The 25419-nt window shown below is 43.3% G+C and overlaps 1 long non-coding RNA gene across 2 annotated transcripts; it reads right to left on the reverse strand.

The window, feature by feature from the left end:
- Positions 1-2260: 2260 nt before the first annotated feature.
- LOC141946153 (uncharacterized) lies at positions 2261-23925 on the reverse strand. 2 transcript variants are annotated; one of them, XR_012629738.1, is made up of 4 exons: positions 23411-23925; positions 10747-10898; positions 6443-6642; positions 2261-3519 (listed from the first exon to the last, which is right to left on the reverse strand). It is a non-coding gene; the product is annotated as an uncharacterized LOC141946153 (long non-coding RNA). The 2 variants fall into 2 exon arrangements; XR_012629739.1 differs by lacking the exon at positions 2261-3519 and adding an exon at positions 4008-5666.
- Positions 23926-25419: the final 1494 nt, after the last annotated feature.

The raw sequence follows: 25419 nt of genomic DNA on the forward strand, positions 1-25419 counted from the left end.
AGGAAATTGGGCCGATATTTTCTATCGGGTCATGCTGATTGAATTACTCGAGCGTGTCCAAAGAAGGGTAACGTAGCTGGTGAAGGGTCTGGAGAACATGTCGTACAAGGAGTGGCTGAGGGAACTGGGGGGGTTTAGTCTGGAGAAGAGGAGGCTGAGGGGAGACCTCATGGCCCTCTACAACTCCCTGAAAGGAGGTTGCAGAGAACAGGGGATGAGTCTCTTTAACCAAGTAATAAGCGATAGGACAAGAGGGAATGGCCTCGAATTGCACCAAGGAAGGTTTAGACTACATATTAGGAAGCATTTCTTTGCAGAATGGGTTGTTGGGTGTTGGAATGGACTGCCCAGGGAGGTGGTGGAGTCCCCATCCCTGGAGGGGTTGAAGAGTAGGGTCGACATAGCGCTGAGGGATATGGTGTAGTTGGGAACTGTTAATGTTAGGTTAATGATTGGACTGGATGATCTTCAAGGTCTTTTCCAACCTAGACAATTCTGTGATTCTGTGATGTATTTTCACATAGGCAGCCCCAGCACTTAGCAGAGGATGTTCTGCTGTGACCTGTGGCTGGTTTTTCACAGCCCTCACACAGTGGCGCAAATGAGACAGCTCGTGTCCAGCAGCTCTCACTCCTTTCTCCTTCTGTGCTTTTCCTCCTCAGCAGCACCTTATACTTTCTGAAATGAGCTTATGCCCACCTCCATTTTGCTATACCCTTGAATTGCTGAGACGTGCTTCAAAAGTCTTATTTTCCATGTCTCCAGAGATTGTCCAATTCCCAGTACTGTTTAACATTTCCAAGCGCTAGGTGTTATCACAGATGTAGGGACAAAATATTTGTTTGGAAATAGCTAAGTTCTCTGTTGCAGTACATGCTTATACAACACAGGTAGTGCTATCTGCTATTAACATGCTTCCTGGCATCCTAATAAGAAAGATGTTCAGGTTTCGGTGAGACTACACCTGTCAGAATAATTCTCACATGGTCTGTATAGGCTATGGCTCTTCTGGAAGCATCAGGAGACTGGCAGTTGAGAGGAAAGTGTCACGTAATTTCAGGAGCACATGGTATGCAAGCACAATTTGAAATCTTTATCTTATTAATATTTGATGAGTTGTTTTCTTTCATCCGCAATGGAGAAATCAGAGGAGTTAAAAGAAACAAAATGATTTAAACCCTCACTTTCCTGTCCAGAGGGACTATAAACACCATTTTTCTTCCTTGATGTACCAAGTGAAGTCATTGACAGGTACTACATTAGGGAGCAGAAACGCTCTGTGCTTTTCAGTCTGTTATAGAAAAGGGAAATGCAAACCCAGTCAGAGTTTGCAGCTGGATCGTCGCTCGCGTGTCCGCTGGGCGACAGCTTGCGTGCGAGCAAGGAAACAGCTGCACAGGAATGGAGCAGTGACATTTGTCAGGGTGCTGGTGATTCTAACCTTTGGGTCCACTCGCTCTATTATTCAGCTCCAGCGTGGTTTGTTTTTTATACTCTTCCTTCTAGAGGCATTAGTTGTTTTTTTCCAGCCTACTGCTCAGTAAACCTGTGTGTAACTCTACTGAGGACACAACCACCTTCTTTTTCACTCCTCTGGGCCTCTGCAATTCTCCTGCTGCAGTTCTACACTGGAAAGAGTCTGGTGGCAAACCTGGGGTCCTCCTGGTCCTTTACATCCAGCTTTATGCCCTCCTACACCCAGCAAGAGAACTACTTACTCACACCATGCATTTTGCTGCTGCTGGACTAGTGGGTTTCCAGGAGGGCATCACTGGAAATGCACATCCTATTTGCATTGACATTTATAGAGGTCATCTTTCTCTCCTTTGAAAACCTGCTCAGAAAACAGGCTACACACATGTCAAGCTGCTGCTTGTCTGAAATTGTGAGGAGCGAATAGAATTTTTAATGGGCCTGTCACTGTAAATTTTGAGTTTTAATTGCACTGGATAAGTCTTTCAGCTTGTCTTAGCACTAGCTTAGTCACATGGAAGATAACTAAGCAACTATGTCAGGTAGTGCGGGCTTAAGTACTTCAAAACAATCATAAAAGTCTCCAATGACTACCAATTTACAGAATATTACCTTATTCTTGAAAAAAAATAAGGAAGCTTCAAGAAAAATCATCAGAGTGCTTTGAATCTCAGATTAATATATGTTTACTACTAGAAGGTGGGAGAGAAACACTTCAGAGATGTGTCAGTACTGCTGCTCTTCTTGCTTGATATAACCTTTGTAGCTCTCTTTCTGGCAGGGAATTGCAAGGCAGATGAACTGAGTTCTGGAGCCCGTGAGCTGCTCCTTGCTGGAGGCATCTCCAAGGCAGGGACTCAGGATAGATCCACGAGAGGAACCATGGAGCCCCGGACTTGTAGCCCTGCTGACCACCTCGGCCTTTGCAGCACCAACCCAATACTAAATTCTGTGAAAGGCTGATCAGTGCAGCTAATGAAATCATTGTGCTGGAAACTACCATGAAAGGCCATGAGGCTTACTGGTTAATGGTTTCAATGGGATTACAGGGGCTAACAACAGGGCCTACTGAGAAGCACAGAATGCAAGTGTCATTTCTAGCAGCAACTCAGTTAATCCAGGTAAATATTTCATAAAATGAATGAAGAGAATTTTATTTTCCTAAATGCATTTATACAGATCCCCTTATATGGGGAAAAAAAAAAAAAAAAAAAAAAAAGAAAGAAGGGAGATTAAAAGGCCATGTACTTAATGCTAATTTTTTAGCATTTGTTTTGTCTGTGCCAAAACAGTTTTTCAGGGTCGGAAAGCACAGCAAAAGGCAGGAAATATCCAGTGCAAACAAGACGCCAAACATCTCCAATTTACATCCCCAGCTGGTTTCCGGTCATTTTTGTGGACATAGATCAACTGTGGAAAAATATCAGTAAGAGATCTGTGTCCCTCATTTCTTCCTTTTTCCTACCTGGGGGTGCCTTCATAATTCTGGGTTTCCAGCAAATGCTGTTGAGTTTTACAGCTGAATAAGCCCAGGATCTCCATTAATGAAACAACCTTTGCTGGCCTCAGAGGACCCCTGCTGCAACAGGGACTGTGGTCCCAGACCGTTTCCCGTCCCAGAGGTTCCCATCCTCCTCTCCCACTCTCCAGCTGGAGGAGGAGACTCCAAGGATCCATTTGTCTTCTAGCCACAAAAAAACAGTGTGCTTTGATCACCAAAACCTGGCTGAAAGTCATCCCGGGACAAGGCCCCAGGCTGGGAGGATTCATAGGCTGTTTGATTACATTGGACACATCTTCTCTTTTCTGCCTTTGGTTCATATTTGTTCATGGGAGAGAAGTGTATGATCTTTTTATAGTCTTTAGATAGCCAGCCCCATGGTGCTGGTGTGTCGTAAAGCTGGACGCAGTAGGCAATCCACGCTGGATTCAATCCCAGACCACGGCAGGTGCTTTGCACATATTGTCCTGCTATGGTCTTCCCAGTAGAAGCCAGGGGCTTGCCAGTATGAAGTCTCCTTGCCAGGATTTTTTTCCATTTGGGAACTGAAAGAATAGATTTAGCCATTTTAACATTAATGCAGGCTAGTAATTAAAAATGTGTGACCTGGGTGTGATTATACAAACAATAACAACAGTGCTATGGTTTTATAATTTATGACAACCAAATTGTCCTCTGAATCACAGGAGTACACATCCTACTGCAAAGCTGTGATTTAACCAGGGAAATCTTTAAATTCAGATGCAACGAGCTAGTGGGATTTTTTATAGAGGAGTTGTCTCTTGGTCCTCCTGGACCCAGCCACCACGAGTGATGCTGGTTGGGGTGGCTGCCCATAGGGCTCCATCCACACACAGAGCTCAGATGCTGCTGCCAGACAGACAGACACAGCATGTGTCCCCCACCAGGCTTGGCTGTCCACTGTGAACCTCCCAGGCTGTTACCCACAGAGGTAACAGAATCACTGCAAATCCCCATCTTTTGCTTCAAACGAGTCTTCCTTTCTCACAGAAAAAAACATTAAAGTTTTGTTTTGGCTTTCTCTTTTATTTAAAAAGTGCAAGCAGACAGGAGCATATGTGAGTGCATAAAAAGGCATTTTCAGAAAACAGGCTCTGCCAAACCTCAGACCACCCTTTCTTTGGGAGTATATACTTTTTTAAAAGAGCTAATTATAATCTTATCTTAGATAACAAGTGATTCATTCTTGACCTTCTCATGGCAGCTAGAGTACACATGTGAATCTCTCCGCAGACTAAGATAAAGGGTTAGTTTACACAGGTGTAGCCCAATTTGCTGTTTAAACTCTGCTGAGCTTTTAATGGCAGACCTTTCCTGTCTGATATCCCCAGCCCCACCCCCGCAAAAGCAAGCCCTGGGTGTCCGCATGTGCACAGAACAGAAAAGTGGTACACTTCTAGGAAATGGTGTGTTTTCATTCCTCAAAAAAAAAAAAAATTGCCTTCAAACGGTCTTTATTCCCCACGTCATGCCTCCTGGGTGTCACCATACAAATGTGCCCCTAGTCATGGCAACTCCTTATACATCACTGCAACCCCATGCACGACAAACCTTGCACTGGGGTTCCTACCTAAGCACCCAAACTAGGTGGCTAGGAATTACATGAACACCCTGGCTAGGAATTACATGAACAAGCATTGGAATGCAATTTCCCCCGCACAAAAGCTCCTCTGCCTTTTTCCTTTGGCACGCTCCTTTTCAAAAAAGAGCAGTCGTGCCTTTTTTTAAACCCAACTCTCTTCGTATGCAATTGCTTTCTGGATCCTGTGGTGCTACTTCCCACATGCGAATTTTTTCCATTGTCCTTGGCAATTACAGGAGTCAAATGCCAAGTGGTGGAAGATATTTTCTATTGCCACAGCATCTGGCTTCCTGGCCGGTGGCTCGGTCAGTTGTGCTGTTGACTGTGGAGCTACCTCTGTTCCTGTTATATGTTTAAATTCATGAAGTTACTTCATCTCCATATGCTGTTTTCCTTTCTCACCTTTCAACTGCTTTGAACGTTTTTCCAAGAATTAATACTTCCTTGCGTAATTTCCACATGAGTTCAAGATGCAAAATTTCCCTGAAATGGCTTTTCTCCTTATGTTAGGAGGGTTCTGGATAAATTCTCCAAGTTCATCCACGGACACATTTATGACATAGCTGAGTGTTTCCCCACGGCTTTATGACATATGGTATTTGCTCTAAAAGCAACCATATTTTCTGTTAGCTCAGTGCTGCTCTGTACTGGTGATTGCCTCCTTTGGAAAAAAACATGCCTTCCACCCCAAATCACTTTTCTCTAAAACATTTGGAGTGTTGTCTCGTAGGAAATGTATTAACTTGGTTTGTTCTCATTACCAGGGGATACAATAGACTGGTCCTTGGTGAAAGATAATTTAAAGACAGAGCTGTTCACAAAACTGTGGAACACATTATAGACAGGAGAGATGCATAAAGCTATTGGCAAAAAAACCCCACTGTCTTGGTTCACTGAAACAATTAAGGATTAGTAGGATCAGACTCAGTGATTTTTTGAGGTTTTATGTTTTTAATAAATTTTGTATAGAACCAGATTCTCAGCTGCTATAAATCAACATATCTTTATTGAGTCAACTGTGACAGCTCAACCAGTTGAGAATCCAGCCCCTTGCTTTCACATCTATTTGAAAAATACTTGCAGACAATGCTGGAAAGAAAGAAAAGAGAAAAAAAGTCTTTCAATATCATTAAAGTTCTGTTACCTGACAAGCAGTTCAAAGGTTGGCATTTTTTACCCGTAAAGGAAAGCTGTCTTGCTGCTGCTGAGCTCAGCACTGCAGAGTGCACCCAGAAAAAGTCATTTCCCACTCATTCTTGATCAAAATGGACATTTCTGTTCCCCTGCTACCAGCAGTTAAAAAGTGGCTGTACTCTTGACACTAGCAGCATGGGAGTCCAGTGTAGCGCTGCCAAGCCAAAATAGGAGGTCAGTGGGGGAAAACTCCATTTTCTGGGTATTTCCATGAACACTAACAAACCTATTTCACAGGTGATGTGTTGATGGTCCTGCTTGCAATGCAGCAAGATGGAGAGTTACAAAATGACCAAGGAACTCCTGCTCATTATTGGAAGGGAGCACAGATGGAGCAGAACACGTAATACACCCAATAAGCACTGCCTGATTCATCTCAAACTTTGCTCATCATGACTTGACCTAAGTCTTGTCAGGAGGAGAGCACTGAATCACATCTTTCCCAAGAAGGAAGGGGGCAGTACGGGGACACCAGTGTTCAGACACCTCAGAAGGGGAAGAAAACTCATTCAAAAAATATGCAACACTCTTGAGTTGTGTTGCTAAATACTCTCACTCCCACCTTCAGTTTAGAGCTCTACAGCTGTATAATTGATGTCTCTAATGATAGCAGCTAAAACACTGATTCATACAAGAACTCACACAGAATACATCTAATAAAGCATACTAACCTGGGCCAGGAATGTCAGGTTAGCCCCAGAGCAGGCAGAGAACAGACCTTAGATGTTCATATTTCTCCCCAGTCATATCATCCCAAAGTGCCACACCAGCCTGGAAGGCCCTTGCTCATGTGGGGGTGACGGCTAAGCCCCTTTCTGATGGCTGTTGGGTGATGGGATGTGCCTGCTTCTCCCCTCTGAGTCTTCATGACCTGAAAGAAATGAATGAGCAGCCGTTAGACATCACAGTTCTTTGGTGGTCAGGATTAAGCCAGACCATGTGTGAACTGAGGACCTAAATTAATAAAAATCTCAGTATCTTGTTAAATATAACCTAAGCCATGTATACTCCATGAATCAGTAGTTTTACAAACCTGCACAACTGTTGAACATTGCAACCTTTTCTGTTCTATTACTACAACAAGAGGGAAACTGATTTATTTTTTTTTTTTTTTTTTTTTTTATGTTATGTGGCCAGGGGTTACAATACCTTGGAAATTAAGGTTTATGCTGCAATGTCAATGTTACCTCAACTATGGAGGAGAAGATTGTGCAATCTCAGAAGACCATCTGGCAAGAAATTGTTTTTGAAAGACATAAAAGCCAACAGATAGCACTGTTCATCAGCCTCACACCATCAGAAACCATTGGTTTCATCTTTGTACAGAGACCATCCGAGTCATCAGTCACATAATTTAGAGTGAGAAATATATAAAGATTCTGTTCAGCGGCAATTACAGTTATAAAGACCAATAGAGAAATCATTTGCCGTGCTGCCAGCTCAGGGATTACAGATTTGATATGTGGCTTCAGTGACCTCAGGGCATTAAAAGTGATATCCCTCTCAGCACAGTAGATTGAAAAGTATTGATGAGAGAGTCAAGATCAGAGAACAGCAGCTTGCTAAGACATTCCTCTGCCTCTGCCCATTTGCTGCTACATTAATCTTTCCTTGATCTATTAAATTCCATTTTCTTGGACATTTATTCTGACGACATGTAGGAAATGAGCTGAACCTATATCATCGCATCAGCCACCACCCTAAAAGCATTTCAAAACCATGAATCCGAAAGGATGGGATAGGAAATATGTCGCTTGATGATGCAAGATATGAGCTTTCCACCAAAATGTGAGCAACCATGGCTTCCTTTTCCCCTCGTGGTATTGACATCAAGGATTTTTACTAAAACTGAAAGCATTTCCATTTTGCCAAATTACAGAACCAGACCATAGCCTATATTATCTTCCTACTAAAAATGATCCTGCACAGGCTGATCTCATCGAAGTAGGTGGGTATATTGTTATTGACTCATTTGGGTCAAGAGTGCACCTGCTTGTATTTAACCTGTATCATGTTTACTCACATAAAAACCTGAGCAAGAAATTCAAAAGCATATTCGCAAACGAATGCTTCTCCCATTAAGGACCCAAATAAGACTGAGCTTTCTAAAGTCTGGCACTGTGTACTCAGAGCTATTGCCTACTCTCTACTCTCTGGGAATCTCTGCCACAAAGACCTTCAGACAGGTAGTAAAGGGGACCAAAAAAAGTAATATAGACTATCATCAGTACTTAACAAACACCAACCCAAAGGAGTGGGGCCAACACCATTTGTCACATTTAGAGTGATTTAGGGCTTTCTGGAGAAGTCGTTTTTATAATGCAGTACGTTAAGGTTCGAGCAGTGGTAGAGCGTACAGTGTGGGTTTCCCTGCTCTTGCACAGTATCCCTGATGGAAAATTAAGCTTTTATAATTTTAGAATTGCAGCTTCAATATTAGATCTTAGGAGCCTTGAAGGGCTTCAGTCTGCCTCAGTGCTCAGCAGCTTTAGCCCTTAATGTCCCTTAAAATGTGCTCCTCAAAGCAGCAAGTGAGTTATCTGCCTTGTTGAGATGATGAGCTGTGACCATGTGTGGTCCCAGCAGGACTCTGAGACATTCCTTTCTGTACAGCCTTGGGGAAGACTTTATCATATCCCTGTCTGGAGGAACAGAAACTCTTCTTCTGTTCCTCATTACAGCCCCCAAATCCATTCATATGCTGTTCAGCCCACCCTGCTCCACTTTGGATCATATTGCACTGCTTCTTTACCACTCTGAAGGTGAGCTGAGATTCACTGAGTCACCAAAATTTTTCATGGTTAGGACACAGACAGGTGAGCAGTCCCTGGGACAGGCATCTGCAGCTTTATTTCTGGTTTCACGCTGTGCTTGCGGGAGCACACAGCAGTGCTGTTACCTGCACCTGCATTTGTGGGATGCGGAGTTCCTGTAATGGCTGAAATTCAGTTGTCAATGGGAATAAGTTGTCCACTGAAGTAAATGTTTTGAAAATAAAACAGGCTTTCATTTGGTTAGAATGCTAGGAAATTCATATTTACCAAAATGAAAACCTTATTTAATCTCTCCCTTAAGAGAGACACTCAGAAGCATTCATAACTTTGTTGCCCACGATCTCAGCAAATATCAGCATTTAGGTGGATTTTAAATGTAAAGCTCAACTCAAAACTCTCCTGAAGCCAATTAGTGCTGCATGTGTTGTGGTGACAGCCTGGCCGCAGCGGTGTCGTGGCTGGGATTGATCGTGTAGGTCAGGTGTGATCGACTGTGTCGGCCACGGGCTAGCTTTGCAAACGGCATGTAACCCACATCCCACTGACAGGAGACGGCTTTTTCTGGCTTATTCTGGAATCCCCTCTGCTATTTCACTATTCGTGCCTAACAGTATGTCTGCATCCTTCAGCTAAGCAACTGCATACCTAATCAGTTTGGATAAGGATGAATGAAAGGTAGGAGGTACAAGTATATCCTCTGAAGGATGGTGTTTCAGAAAAATCTTTTTTAGCCAATTGTTGTATATCATTCCATATGAGCAAAATACCATTACAGATTTATGCACTCATGCTCAGCAAGCTGAAGGATTAATAATAATAATAATAATAAATTAATAATAATAATAAAAAATAATAATAATAGGTCCATGTTGAGCATATATCAGAATTTCTCCCACTCAACGTACACCCACTGAACACTAAGGGGTTGCAGGGATGTATCCCTGCTGAGATTCACTTAGCATCCTTGCTCCCATCCAGCTCTCCAGTTGCACATCTGCAGTCCCTTGCATCAGCCTCTTTACTCTGTGGCTCAGTGAAAATTGCTCTAATTTATGCCAGTATTACTGACAAAAGAATTTAAAAAAATACTGCAATGTCCATAATCAAACAGCTGTACTGTGATGCCTTTGAAGGTGCTACAGGTGCAAATGGCAGCAGCCCCAGCTGCGGAGACGCAGCTCTAACTGGAGGTGTACATGGAAAGGGGTGGAGGTACGCAGCATTTAGGGAGCCAGGCATCTGTACGACAGGCACTTGTACTCAGCTGATGTACTCAGTTCAACAGCAATCATCTGCACACCAAAACGTGTCTTTTCAAACTTATGCATCTAACTTATTTTTCTTCCTTTGTGCTATCTCATTTGCATTCCCCAGAAGTAGCCACAATTTAAGATTTAGAAAATAATCTACATGTTCTGGAGAAAATCAGACTTTCTTTTTCATCTCGTTGTCTCCCTTGCTGTCAAAATCTTATTTTATGCCTTTCTCTTGCAATCCGTCTTAATGGTGGCAATGGCACAGGTAATATATCTCTGTGCTTCATGAACTGATGGACACTTGCTTATGTAACTGAGGGACAATGCTTATATCTAGAGTCTTTGTGAAGGATTTGAGAGCATAAGGGGAAAATATTGTATCCGAGCAGCATCTCACTTATTCTCACATAAAGGAACTAGGTCTCCAAACCAAAGTGTCTCATCCAATTCAAAGTTAAAGTCAAATGAATGAGCACCCTAATATATTGAGTCCGGCCACCCCAGTTTACCTCATTCAGGTTTATGATCCCTCCAACTGGTGTACTAAATTTTCTTTATTCCAGTAAGGAAAGAAAAATCTTACTTCTTGCCAGTGCGATATTTGGTTAATGGATGTCTAGAAGTGCCCAGCTGTGATTCCTCCTGATCTTTCATGCCATTTTTTGTGTAACGCTCGTATCTGTGCCAGAAGCAGTGGGTCTGGCTGATAAAATACAATTCAAAAAGGCAATGCAGCTTTTCACAATGTGACATATGTTTAAAAATCATTAAACTAAGCAACAGAAATAGTACATGGCCTAAATACATTTTCCATTATTTCCATACATAATTACGTTTATCCTCAGAAACCAGCTTGTACAACATACCTAGCTGAAAGAAAAGCAGATAAATGTCTTTGCTACACCACAAATGGAGTTTTTAAATATCATTATAATTTTGACTTACAATTCTCTTACTGTAGGTATTTCAGCTCACAAGGAGGGAAGTTTTCAGCAGATTTCAGCACTGAAACTAGCCGTGATGCTGCGGAAGTTCCAGGGAAAGGATACACACAACCAGACCGATTTTGTCACAATTCACTGCATTTTTGTAAGAGCCTGAGAAGAGAGAAAAGATTTCAGGAATATTCTTGTGCACTGAAACTACAGGCTAGTCCTTGTTAAGGGTAGTGATGGCAATGGTGAATAAGCATTGATTGTTGTTACCTCTAACAGTTATATTTTAGAAGACAGTTATTGCAGATGAATAATGTATAAGCTTGAAAACACTTCTCAAGGTACTTGAAGCCCTTAACTGAGATGCACAGCACAGGCATATTGTTTAGATTGCCTTCAGAGTGTTCTGCTTTATTGTTCTGAAACACTGCATAACAATCTCCCTTAAAGCATCAGTTTGTATAAATCATACCTACCAGAAGTGGGGATGATTTGTACGAATGAAACTCTTACAGCTCCTGTGCCTCACAAACACCTCAAGCCCAGGTTGACCATCGCTAACTGTTTTAACCAGGAAACAGAATTTGATTTTTCTTAGACAGAAATCATGTTCCTGCACCACCACAGAGGCTGCGACATGTGCTCTGCTCGATTTCAAAAGGTAATGGTTTATTGATCATTGCAGATTGGGCAAATGTGCCTTCTGATAAATACACAGACACAAAATCCTGAGCAGTCTGAGTATCACAACGCTTTCTACACAGCTGGATTTTTCACCCTACTTTTTTTAAATGGCTCCCTTTGCAATCTAAATTTAAATTGATTCACTTATACTCCGTGCAACATCCAGCAAATCACTTTGGAGGCTGTCCCTTAAAAATGCCATGCCAGACCTGAAGCCTTGCTTTCCCTGAGCTCTTCTTGCCAGATCTCTCTCAAGAGGAAACATGATGGTGAGCCTGGATGATGCCTTACTGCAAGGGATTGAGAAATTCAGCATCCACCAGTCTTCCTGAATGCAAACCTTTGCAGAACAGACATCTAGTGAATAGTTTTCAGAAATGGAACTTTCTGGCTCTGCTTCACTTTTATTAGGAAACCCTGTGCAGAAAAATGAATTAAAGCTGCTGAATGAAATGCATAATCTTGAGGCCAAAAGAATCAAAGTTAACAACACTCCACAGCACTGAGTGACTCTGCATTCTCATTAAATACAGTCTTTAATTACCCAGTCACAGGGTTTCTTTTCTTCCCTCATTCCACATGTGTGATGAAGTGCTCTCTGGAGCACTGCCCTATTAAACACGGAGCTTATTGTTGTTCAGTGAGTAAGGCAGCGGAGTAGGGCTGAACGTGAATACTGAACAACCCGGCTTATGGGCAAGCACCATCCGTCCTGCCAAAAGAGAAAGGGCATGCAGTGGAAAACCTGGTCTGTCATCGTGCAATTAGAGACTGCAGAAATCAGTGGCGATGTGCCAGGTTATCCCAGGAGAGGACCTGGCCCTGAATTATATGATGCATTCATACAAGAAGGAAAAATCAGTGTCACCTTATTCCGTTTTTAAACTTCTGATCATATGAGCGTTTCTCTTGACTACTTCTACCTTCCTTTCCCGGTGTTTCTTATTAAGGGATGGCCTTTTCACAGCTCACAGCAGTCATATTATTAGTGATGCTATGCCTTAGCTCTGTGCATTCTTAGAACCACACCAGCCCCAAAACTCCCCATCCAACTCGGTTTTGCTTCATGTCCCCAAAAACTCAAGAGTCCAGACCCCAGCAAGGATCAGTCGGGAAAGCATGCAAAGTGGGAGTGAGAGGGCATCGCTGGAGCGGGCAGGGGGCTGGAAAAGAAACAGCAAAGCCAGGCTATGTCTCCAGCATCGAGAAGACAGACAAAAAAATATCACCTATTACTGAAGGTGATATGGGGATCTCACTTTGCACTATATCCTGAGACCGTAGAGATGTTTACAGCTGCTGTTGCATTAGCAGCTAAAGCTCGAGTGCACATGGCTTCTCTTGCCCTGGGTTTGTGGAAGGTGATGCTCTAGGATGATGTAGGGGGATGGGGGTTGTTGGCGAGAGAACAGAGCGGGAATATTTGGTCTCCCCTGAGCTGTAATGCTCCCAAGGAGCTCTCAGAATCACAGAATCACAGAATCATTCAGGTTGGAAAAGACCCTTGGGATCATCAAGTCCAACCACCAGCCCTACTCTACAAAGTTCTCCCCTACACCACATCCCCCAACATCTCATCCAAACGACCCTTAAACACATCCAGGGATGGTGACTCCACCCCCTCCCTGGGCAGTCTATTCCACTGTCTGACCACTCTTTCTGGGAAAATTTTTTTCCTAATGTCCAGTCTGAACCTCCCCTGTTGCAGTTTAAAGCCATTCCCTCTTGTTCTGTCACTAATCACCTGTGAGAAGAGACCAGCACCAACCTCTCTACAATGTCCTTTCAGAGAGCTGTAGAGAGTGATGAGGTCTCCCCTCAGCCTTCTCCTCCTCAAGCTAAACAGTCCCAGCTCCCTCAATCTCTCCTCACAGGATTTATTCTCCAGGCCCTTCACCAGCCTCGTTGCCCTCCTCTGCACTCGCTCCAGCACCTCAATATCCCTCTCATATTGAGGTGCCCAAAACTGGACACAACACTCCAGGTGTGGCCTCATCAGTACAGAGTACAGGGGGACTATCACCTCCCTACTTCTGCTGCTCACACTATTTCTAATACAAGCCAGGATGCCGTTGGCTTTCTTGGCCACCTGGGCATACTGCTGGCTCATGTTCATCTGTTTGTCAGTTAGAACCCCCAGATCCTTTTCTTCCAGACAGCTCTCAAGCCACTGCTTAGTACTTTGTATCAGTTCAGCCAGCCTATAGTTTTTAATAGATTGCATTCCTGCTAGCTAGGCATACAGAGTGGTGATAACCTAAACATTAGAAAAAACCTTGAGCGTATGCGTGTGTGCATGTGTACTCCATCTCCCACAGAGCATGGGATTCAGCTCATCTGTCTTTAGTCGATTTAATGCTGCATACCTACTCTAAGAGTTGATGCAGAAAAACAAGAGCACCTAGACAGCAATCCACCCCACCCAGCTAGAGACGGGATGATTCTTTCCTTGAGATGTGCAGAGCAAATTCAAGAGACCACCAGGAAAAAAACAGAAGTCTCATAAATGTACTGAAAGGTGTAATCACTTCTGGAAAAACTGAAAAACTCCAGTTAAAATAAGAAAATGTCAGCAAGATGCAGCAAGCAGAAACTTGTGGGACAACTCCTGCCAGCCAGCATCCAGCAGCCCAGTTCTGTTGCCAGTTTTGTTCTGGTGGAAGGCAACTGCTCGCAGCACAATTTCCAATCTAATACAGAGGTAGCTAAATCCAACATGAAATACATTCCTCATGCATGGGTTTGCACTTTAAGTGTTAGATAAGGGGCTTCTGTTTATATAATGGGGAATATTCTTGGCCTAAAAGACTTTTACAAACTTCTTTCTATAGAGAAGTGTGAGGGAGAACTACAGAATTTCAAGCAGCAAGTGCTTTCACTGCAGAGTCCTGTGAATATACTCCTAAAATGTTACCCTCTGTAGCTTATTCAACACACAAGAAAATTTTGGTAAACAGGATTTCTATTAGTGTCCCGGTTATGAATAGTTGTAAAGCCAGGCAACATTAAAAGCAGTTTCACAGCTGTTTCAGCCAAACAATTTCTTTGTAAATAAAGTGGATGTTATGTCAAAACAGCTGTTAAAGTGATTTTATTGAGTCACTGGGCACAAATATCATGTAACTTATCCTTTAATTATTCTGCAATTTTGTAGATTTCACTAATAAATAACATGTGGCAGTGGGATATTTATGGATTCCTACAGATTGCTGTGTAATTACACTTGGAGAGATTTGTGGTGCATGTACTATGGAACTGTTATGTCTTTATCTTGGTACGTTGCACTCTTAAATCTCGAAGGCATCCCCTCATTCACCACCGCACCTGGCAGCCGCTTTGCATTCGTTTCAGTGGAGGCTGTCAGGGAGAAGGCACAAATCCTAACGCTTGCTGTCCCTAAAAGATTTGACTTTTGATGTTTTTCTTACTACTTTTTTGCCTGAAGGGTAATAGAAGTCTTTTAGACTGAAAATAATATCTTTGCACCATGTATGGAGAAAGAAAATCTGGCTTCAAAAGTGACTTTAGTGTAACCTGTGCTTCTGTTTAGGTGACAACAAGAGCCTCCTTATAAGCTCTGTGTAGGAGGGACTAGGAGTAAGTCTGATCTCCACAGCAGTTAAATTTGCTCTGTGCCAATCATAGTTCAAAGGAAGTAGAAACTGAGGTTGCCGATAGCAGAGAGCTTCCTGGCTCCAAATAAAGCTTTTGGTGGGAGGATCTAATGGCTTCACGTTTCTCCAACTGGAAGAGGCTCAAGGCTTCTCAGCAATGTTGGCAAATGTAGTCTTGCTGCCCGCAGAGAAAAGACAAACCCCCTTGGTTTTGGCAGCGATATTTGGTAGGGCATCAGGGACAAGTTGGGAAAGTCATAGAACCATAAAATCATAGAATCACAGAATGTTTTGGGTTGGAAGGGACCTTGAAGATCATCTAGTCCCAACCCCCCTGCCATGAGCAGGGACATCTTCCACTAGATCAGGTTGCTCAAAGCCCCGTCCAACCTGGCCTTGAAGTCCAGGAGGTTTTGCTGGGAAGCTCCCAAGGAGAGTGGGTAGCAGGTGAAGACCTTGCTGTCTTTTGTGGGTACACCAGGACACATCCTAGGTGCTGCCCTAGGGATGGGGCACATGCACACACAGGGTACGTGTGCTACTCCCAGCCACTTTCAGCTGAGGGAGGAGACCTTGGCTTCGCCATCCCATGTACACGTACCCTTCCCTCTTGTTGGGGTGGGTTAGGAGAGCTCCATCTCACAATGAGTAAGTGATACAAGGACTGTGCAGGTCAGTAGTAGCTCTCCTCTTTTTAAAGAACAGCTATGCAGCATTTTTGCCCCCTGATGTGAAGGGTCGTGAGATTTCTGTGTCTTATTTGCATCTGTGTCATTCTGATGTTAAAGGTTTGAAAGTGGCTGCTATCAGCTATCCTGACAAACTGGAAATATGAGGCCCTAGAGAAAATGTAGAAAATGTAGATGGGAAATTATAAATAAACTTGTGAGAAAATTGCAGTGTGAAATATGTCACGTTGTTCTTGAATGATCTGGAAACTGACTGAATTTGAACATGAAGAAATTTCCGTGACAAATTCTTCAGTAGTTTTTCAAAAGCAACCTGTCCTTTGTTGTTGTTTCTTACTCTATTATTACTTTATAGTTCTTTTTCACCCAGCAAGCAGTTTACAGCATCCTTTCTAAATGGCCTAGGTTCTGATGGGAATATTTTCTATTAGATTTTTGGTACTGCTTTAGTGTGGAAATTCTTCAACAGTTCCTAATAAAATACCCATTCAGTAAAGATTTCATGGAAATGAACATCATGCATTCAGTTAGAGTTCTGTGAAGCCTCACCAATATTATCCAGGACAGTGGAGTGTCAGTAATTACACAATTTCTTTGAGTAAACCACACTGTAAAACACAATGACCCATAATAACAAAAACATTATTCCTGATAAAATATTATTTGCCAGCCTCCCAATTATTATTCTTGAAATTTCTGTTTCAGTCAGGCTAGAGAAATACAACCCCAAGTATAGAAGAGCTTTGTCAGCTCACCTGCTTTTTAGCTGGCTGCATGTTTCCCAGAAGTCTTAAGGAAATTAGTTTTATGCTGTGTTAATTTTCCTGTTTATTCCTATTGGTTTGGTAGAACCAGTGAGGCCAAAAGTAATTTCCAAAAGTAGAGGTCTGGATAGGAAGGGTGCTCATTAATTCAGCGGTGCTCATTATCATCCTATCAACCCACCCATAAAGCATTAAGTGTCGTCTTGACTCTTTAGAATTGAAGTCAAACGCATCAGTGTTTTGAAGGGTTTTCTCATTAAAATAAGCAGCTGAATGACTCTGAATGCCTCCATAGGCAAGTCTGGGAAGATCGTGCACAAAGAAAGGGTATTATGAATTGTTATGCATCAGCAGTTGAAGGCTGTGTTGTCATCTTAACCATGAACCTGTTGTCTCATTCATGGACTTGACAGGAAAAAAATGTGCTTGGGCCAGTCTTTTGAAGTAGATTGGTAAATCAAGATGATAACACCTGTGGAAATAAGTGTGGGTTTTTTCAGAAAAATCGTGATTTTCTGGTAACATCTTCCCTTCAGCTATGAAACATGTTTATCACTAACCACAGTGCCAAGGTCTGCAAGGCCACCAAGCAACCTGACCCTACAGCACAGATGTACCTGCTCTTAGGGGTTTGGGGGCCTCATCCGTATGTGCCTCTGTAAAACAAGAACATTTGAGGAGAATTAACAACTGAAATAGCAAATTGCAGTTCTCCTCTCTATTTTACTGTGGAAAATGTGTTATACAGCAATGAAACTCTACTTCTGATAGGGTCAAATCTCAGAGAATTAATTTATCATTGATTTTCCTTTCAAGACTTTGAGAGGTATAGGGACCTCACAAGTAAGAGCTGCTATTGCCATTACTTTGAAGCCAAATATTAAACAATTAGAAGACTGGAAAGGAGTTGAGAAGCTATGTGACACTGAGCTGCTGAGCCAGGACAGCTGTGGCGATTCACATTGTACATCTCAGACTGTGACTCCCAATCTCTTATCTTCCAACATCTGACTGGTCAACACTTTTCTAATCCAACTATTTTCATAACTGTTTTTCCTATGGGATTTCAAAAATTATGTGTCACTGGTCTAAAACTGTTCCCATCATCTGTAAGGGCACTGTGAGCAAAGACCAAATTGAGTATTTTTTAACCCCGTCTTTTCTTGACTGCTGATTTTCAACTGGCCTTGTTGCCCATGAGCAGCGTTTCTGTTCACAACCTGATTATGCGCCAGCCCTGAGCAGAATGAGAGCAGGTTTTGAAGAGATCAAGAAACAATTGATAGATCAAGGCTGGGAATAAGCCCTCTTTTATCTAGAAAAATTAAACCGAAAATTATTGAGAAAATGTTTTCTTTACTTCCCCAGAGAAGGTGATTAGGAAACCTGAAAGCGAAGGCTGCTGTATTGAATGAATTGTTTGAATTTCAACTGAAAATGCTCAGGCTCAAATGAAAAACCATTTTAGACAGCAGGAGGGTTTGCCCATTTTTTAACTGTTTTTATTATTTGTAGTAAATATATTTGCATAATTTGTATATCCAAAGTATCCCAACTGGGACTAATTATCCACTGTGTTAGACAACATACAAACACGCAACAGAGCCAACCTCTGATCTGGAAGATTCACAATCCAGCGTTCAGTTTCAGCAAATAACACTTGATAGGCCAAAGTGTTCATTCTTTTTTCTCTTTTTTTCCCATTTATTAAAAAGGGCTCTTATCCAAACCCTCAGTGGCCCTTTCAGAAGCTAGAAGAACAAGGAAATACTGTGCCCTGGTTAGTGCAGAGGGCTGGGGTTTGCAAATCAAAGCCAAGTCTCCTTACTCTGGAGCAGACTTTATGTCTGACATGAAGCAAGTCAGTTCAGCTCCTCTGTGCCTTCCTAACCTATTTGTAAAATGGTAGTAGCACTCCCCATCCTCTTAGGGATAGGCTGGAGGTAAGGGCATTAAGCTTTTTAAAGTACTATGTAAAAAAAGTCCTATAAGTGTTTAAAAGAAAAATAATATTTACAGTCTTTTATCACCAGCAAGCGATAAAACCCAGGCCCCTAGGACTAGATGGACTGGTCATTCGGTGCAGTTGTGTTTCCTAATCGAAGCAGTAATGTTTATGGTTTCCAGTACTAAAACTCAGTACTTGCAAGGTCGAATGTGTTTCTCTGCCCAACTTTGCTATTTCTGATAACATCACCGCTTATAAATGCGTGTTCCTGCCTCACTGTCAGGTGCGCAGTGTAACTTCACTGCATTTAACCCAACGCATGCTCATAAAACCAGGACTGATGTTCAAATCCAATTCTACATCATAAACCCAACCATCGAGAGTAAAATGCCTGCTATAAAACTTGTTGAGTTCCAGCTACTGGGAGGCTGTAATGTGCAATAATCCAACTGCTTGTTGCGGTCAGTAACAAAAAATGAGCACATGAAGCTTTTTATCAGATGCACCACAAATCCTCTAGGCTGGGTTTGTCCTTTTTATTCGCAGAGGGCAAAGCCTCACTGCAGGAGCGGAGCAATCAGCGATGGGAGCCGTCTCTGAGAGGGGAAATAAGGGCAGAAAATCAGGAGACAAAATTCATTTTTTTTCCCCACTGGCCCTCTGCTCATTAAAACACAGTCTCCTGAGCTGCTCCTGCCTGATGAGCCACCGGTGAGGCAGCTCCTGTAGATTACACCACGGCAGCTTGTCACCAGCACAGCAATCCACCAGCACCGCATGATGCTCTGGCAAGCTGGTGTGGAATATGCAAGGACTAGGGTTGAAGATTTGGTCTTTTTTCCCCATTTCTTCCTTGTATGGGGCAGGGGGAGGAAAGTTGCTTAACTCAAAATACTTTATTCTAATATCTTGATTTTTTTTTTTCAGGCTGCTTTGCTGGTTGTTTGTAATTTTCCACCTTGCACTCCAACTTGGTTATATTCATCTAACTGCCATTAATATCCAGCCTCTAGATCTAGTCTGAAGCTGAATCCTTGGGCATTTGCGAAGATCCCCCTGCCTCAGCCTGCCTGTCAAGGACCAAGCATTTATATCCCTGATGCAACCTCCTATTTTCTCCTTCTTCCCCGGCGATAGCAATTTCATATGATGGTCCATACCACCAGCATATTAAAATGTGCCCTGTGCTTTGGCATGTGAGAGACTGTGCACATTTGGGCTGGCAGCATAGGCAGTCGTTTGAGGTGCAAAAAAGAACTGAAAAGGCGTTATTTCTCTGCGAAGCCCCTTGTGGCTTTTATTCCCCCTGTGCTCAAGCAGAAATTTTCTTTTTGTTGTTGTCAGGAAAATACTCCAGATTATCACATGGCAAAAATCACCATCCCCTAATCAGCTTTGCTCCTCAATTTAAGTAGAAAAGGATTATTAATATAGGGATGTGACCCCCACAGTGAGTCTACACAGCGTGGTCCATGCCACGTGAGTGTATCGTAGAGCCGTGGTGAGGATTTTACAAGTGCTGCTGTGTTATGTGCTCACGCAGGCTAAAACAGGAGCGCAGGGGAAATCAGGCTGCATTGGGGAAGGGATTTTTCCTTGCGGAGGCCAAGATAAATACATAGGAAGAAAAATACATGAAAAGCAAGAGTAGCTACGGTGTCCAGGACATAACTGGCATTTCAAAGATGATTCTTAAGCATGGAAAAATATGACTTGTGGATAACTGCCAAGATCACAGAAAGTGGTATTGGTCCTCTGGGTGTTTCATGTACATTAATGATCCCTGCATGCATCAGTGGTTCCAGTCACCTTGAGCCAGGCTCTCTTGCCCTTTCCCAACTCTCCAGTCTGTCTCGGACAGGGTCTGTCATCCAAGTATCCACTAACTTAGTTCCAAAATGGATCTTTAGGTGGTTTCCATCAGCTGAAGATCACAGGCCACAAGGGTGGCAGAAAAAAGAAGCACCATCACCTTTCTGCTGGAAGATTCAGAGCACAGCACTGCCCAAATACCAAATATTTGCACTGAGATGCCCTATTAAACAACTTCGAGATTACCTTCAAACTTCTACAGCTTCTCCAGAAACTTCTGTTGAAGTCAAGTTACTAATAAAGGTAATGCAGAGGGGAAACACTGAGCAGGAGATAGGCCGGTATGGATGAAATCTAGGCATGCAATAAGAGTAAATAATCACTGTAAACAACAAAAATACTCAGTGCCCATTTAGAGCAGTACAGCAAAAGGGTATCTAGCGAATAAACCTATTATTTCCAGACCTAGCCAGACTCCTACACATAGTTCACTTAGGACCTCTCTAATTATAGGAGTGTGGAAAAGTACTGCCAGCAACACTAGATTGCCAAGTATTTTACTTTGTAAATGTTAGTTGAACAGTAACGAGCTCTGGAACAGCGTATTTATGTCTAACAAGATGCTAACTGTGTAATAAGATGCAGAGATGATGTACATGACCTAGGGCTGTTTGGGTAGTAACGGTGTGTGATTGCAGGATAAACAAGGAGCTGCATTTGCAGAGCACTTAACAAAGGAAGTTTAATGACAGCGCTGAAGAGCTGCATGGTGAATCACCACCATCCAAGAGTTAAAAAGTGTTCACCTCTATTAAAGAGTAGCCTGAAGGTCTACCTTCCTGCTGCAGGAATCTGCTACCTGTACCAGTTCAGAGAGGGATTAACTCTTTGGTGTCTGAGACAGAAACCATCCCCAGTGCAGCGAGTAGGGAGGCTGTCATGGGAGAACACAGCCCGGGAAGGGAAGGTGACCACAGCATCATCCACCCCCAGCACAATCCCTGTTGCCCACAGTGTCACCGTGAGGACTCAGAGCCAGCAATGTTGTTCATCTGGAGGGACTCATGAGCAAGTGAACATGGGACAGGTCCCAGGCAACCAGCTTTGTCAGGGTGGTGGCATCCAGTGGGGATGGGAGCAGGGCAGTTGACCCTTCAGAAAACATGGGGTGGTCACCCCTTGCTGGCCTGCTGCGGTCACCCAGCTCCTGTCCACTTCCACACCCTGAGAGCAGAAGGAGCTCCAGGGACTCAGACCAGGAGATGCGAAGGATAACTGCGACCATGAAATGCTAAGCTGGGGAAAGCCAGCCTGCTGGGCAACCTAACTTCCTTTCTTTAAACCTTATTAAGCTTCTGAATCTGAGAGAGAACTTAATTAAAATGAATAAAGGTAATAAAGGCTTAGGAGGGGGGAAATAGAGCAGCAAGCCCCAAACAGAGAGATGGAGACAAGACGGGAAAAAAGAGCAGGAAGGAGTAAAACACAGGATTCATACACTTGGTTTTCAGACTCCTTTCAGCTAGCCTTATTTTTAAAAAGGGTATGCCTTGGATTATATGATGGATCAAAAGGAGTTTTTCCTGAAATCCGTGTCTTTGCACCCCACCAAGAGTGTCTGAGCTCCTCAGTAGGCACAGGAGAGTGAGCAGCAGCAACTGACCCCTTCGCTGGATGTGCAAGGGTCTGGCTTTTCCAGCGGTGGTCTCAGGATGAAAACTTGGCCCAGTTATCTCCATCTTCCTGCCAGCTGTTGAGGTCATCATCAGCAAATGAGGATTTTAACGGGGAAGGGAAAGGATGAATTGATTCTTGCTGTGACTGCATGGCTTTTACCCTGTGTCCCCACATCTTAAAAAGTGTTTGTGAGGCCACCCTGGTGTCATTTCTGTTATGGTGGGACTGCCCTGATGGGCTGATGCATCGCAGTGATGGTTCAAGGGACAGACATCTTCAGGGTGAAGATAAAGCCCTGAAACCTTCCCAACACTGGCAATCCTACTCTCCGTGCTCCTCATGCCCTGCAGCTGCAAAATGGAAAGTAACAGCAAAACTTCTGTTACAGAGGGTATTCAAATCTCCACTGCAAAACTTTCTTGAGATGTTTTTCCTTGTCCATTTGACCCTTTTCCTAGCAGAAAGAAGGCAGCTCTGCGGTGCAAGTCTAGCAATGATAACCCCATCAACATCTGCTGTTATTTCATAGTGGACTCTCCCAGGCCAAGAAATCCATACACAGCCTGAAAGCTGCAGCTAACCTGAGTTATACACTACTCTTAAAATGCTTGGGTATTGTCTGAAAGTACCTTAAAATCAATTTTTACAAGGGCATTCATTTGATATAGCAGAAAAAAAACAGAGACCTTGGAAAAAAAATACCATTTTTCTCCCTCTTTTTAAGTTTCTGCAGAAAGCAAAATTGGGCCATCCAAAAGTCCCTGAATGTAATAAATTAAAGTTCTGGTTTAACAAATTGAAAACACCTAATGGGAAATGAAAGGTAACTCTTAGAGAGATGCCCCACAAGTCAGCTATTTCAAGTGAGGGCAGAAGCAATCGGGTATGCTTTATCACTGCAACATTAAGCACTGCTGTAATGTTATACGACAGTGAGAAGCTGCTCCCTGATATTAAGAGTGCCTTAATTATGTGTATCATCTGAGCTTCTGCTGGATCATGGCCTCACCATGATTCATGGCTTTGAGCTTTGAAGGAAAGCTGACTCCTTGCAGCGCAATTTGCAGAGCCACATGATGAGCCTGCTGCGACAAGCCTTTTCTCTTTCTCAGCCGAGAGATGATGAACAGGGTGAGAACTCCCAGAGCCAGGGAGCAGGTTGTGTACTGCTGCACACAAGCACTGACACGTGGGGTGTGTTGTTTGGAGACTTTGGATGTATTTTAGAAAAAACAAAACAGACTGACTCTAAGCCTGTAGTGTCTAAGCACTCAGATAATATGCAGACTGGGTGATAAATTTAGAGCGAGTGTAAAAGTGCATTTATCCCCTGAAAACTCTTGCCCATCGCCAAAGAAACAAAACTCTGCATGGTTTCCACAAAAGCACTGGGGAGAAGCAGAGGTCCCTGGAGACAAAAATACAGATATACAGGCAATAAAAAGATCAGCAGTTTTTAATGATTGTCTCGGTATCCATCACTCACCTCCACTCCGTAGCAGCGGTTTTCCTTCACACAGGTTTGAATCCCTGTGAGCTTTGTTCATTCTGTTTCCTTGACTGACAAGATACCATCTGCTTTATATAGTGCCTCTTGCTTTCTTTGGGATTTGTAAAGGAAAACCAACTAACTTTAAATTGCAATTAATTTATCACTAGAGACATTATCTTCAGATTGCTTCACTGTTGCTTCAATATAATTTGCTGCCTGTCTTCAGTGGGGGCAGGGTTGACATGAACACATCAATCTCTTCTTATTTACCCCGTAGGTCTGTAAATACCAACTGCTTCCAGGCACCTCGTGAGAAAGCACTTGCACAGCGGTGAAGCTCTGTTGAGTCAAAACCTGCAAGCCCAGGCATTCATCAGGAATGTTATTAATGTGTGCCATTTATTGAGTTATGTATGCTAATTTAATGGTAGGGAGGGGCGCGGCTGGGTGGCTGGGGCTGGGGCTGCTGGGACAGTCCAGCTGGTCTCCCTGGGAAGGAGGATGGAGCAAGGCTTTGGCCAAGGCAATTGCAGAGGGGGGGATTTCTTCAGAGAAACTCCCGGGTTAGAGCAGTCTGTGAGAGAGTGTTGGGCAGACCATGGGGTCAATAGCTGTAACAGGTCCTTTTACAAAAGCATTGTTGCAGGATATACAGGTGTAGCAGGGAAAATAGGATGTACCATACCCTGACAACACCAGGGTGCCAGTTATTTGTAAGAAAGAGGATGGCTTGTGCCAGCTCTCTGAACTAGTCGTCGGTGGTTCCCCAGGCTTCCTCTACGATTTGTTGAAACAGGCATGATGCTCATCATCACCAATCCTCCAGGTGTTCAGTGCGGAGGGATGAGGAGGAATACTACAACAGGTGACACATTTTAAAGACTGAAGTTCAAATAGCCAGTTTTAATTGAGTCCTGCTCTTGCTGCGCCAACCACAATCCATTTATGTGCTGGAGCTGCCGGTGAGACAAGCGCACCAGGCAGACGCAGCAGTGGGGGGTTTAGCTCAGCTGTGTCACACCAAATTGTCCCTTTTTATACAATACACAAGTGCAGCAGCACAAGCCAGCAATGAGGCCACTCACTGTTGCTGTTACCGCAAAGGCTTGGGCTAGTTGAAGGCTGAGGGTGGCGGTGGTCCCGTAGCTGCGTGGACCACCTCGGTGACACCCCACCTCAGTGGTCCCCTGCAACCTGGGGGTGGGGGAACCAGCTGGACAGCAAAACATCCTCAGTGGGGAATGGGAAATTGCCAAGCACTCGGGGGAAGAGATATGTGTGGAAAAATACGCCGGGATATCTAGGAAGAGCAGTATTCAGTGTCAGGTAGCCGTGGGTTTTGCTGCTCATTTGGTCATTTTTTAACACACGTGTTTATAACACCACTGCTCGAGATAATTAATTTGTACCAGAAGGGCTCCCCCAAGGAAGGAAACCAACACACAGGAGAGCTGGGACACCGGGGAAACCATAACAGAGGGTGTAGTCACAGCGCATCCGCGGCCTGAGAGGATGCAGGGCTGAGTAATCTGTATATATCTGGGAAAAGGTCATTTTGTGGGAGGATTTGCACAGGGAAAACTGGTTTACAAGTAGTAAAAATAAATAGGTCTTGCAAATCATTGGAGGTGATACAAATCATCTGGGGCCAGACGAATCTGGGCAAAAAGCAGACCTTTCTATACAGCCCCAAGAAAGCATAAAACCCTCTTTGCTGTCCTGCCCCACTGCTGTGATTTACACCCATCCCTAGCTCAGAAATAACAGTCCATTGGATTTTATCAGCCTACATTAAAGGCCACACTTTTCCTCTGCTTAAGAAAAAGGTTTGTTTCAAACCCTTTAGCCTTGTGCTGGGTTAAACTTTGTATAAGGCCAATAGTTTTAATGATATTTGGAACAAATTTGATTTAAAAGAGCAGGACTGTGAGTCAGGCAGAGTATCAGGCAATACGATAAGAGCCAGTCTAACGTACTGCTTCTTCTTTCCTCTATTTGGCTCA

This window comes from Strix uralensis, chromosome 7 (assembly GCF_047716275.1).
Source record: "Strix uralensis isolate ZFMK-TIS-50842 chromosome 7, bStrUra1, whole genome shotgun sequence".
Classification (NCBI taxonomy): Eukaryota; Metazoa; Chordata; class Aves; order Strigiformes; family Strigidae; genus Strix; species Strix uralensis.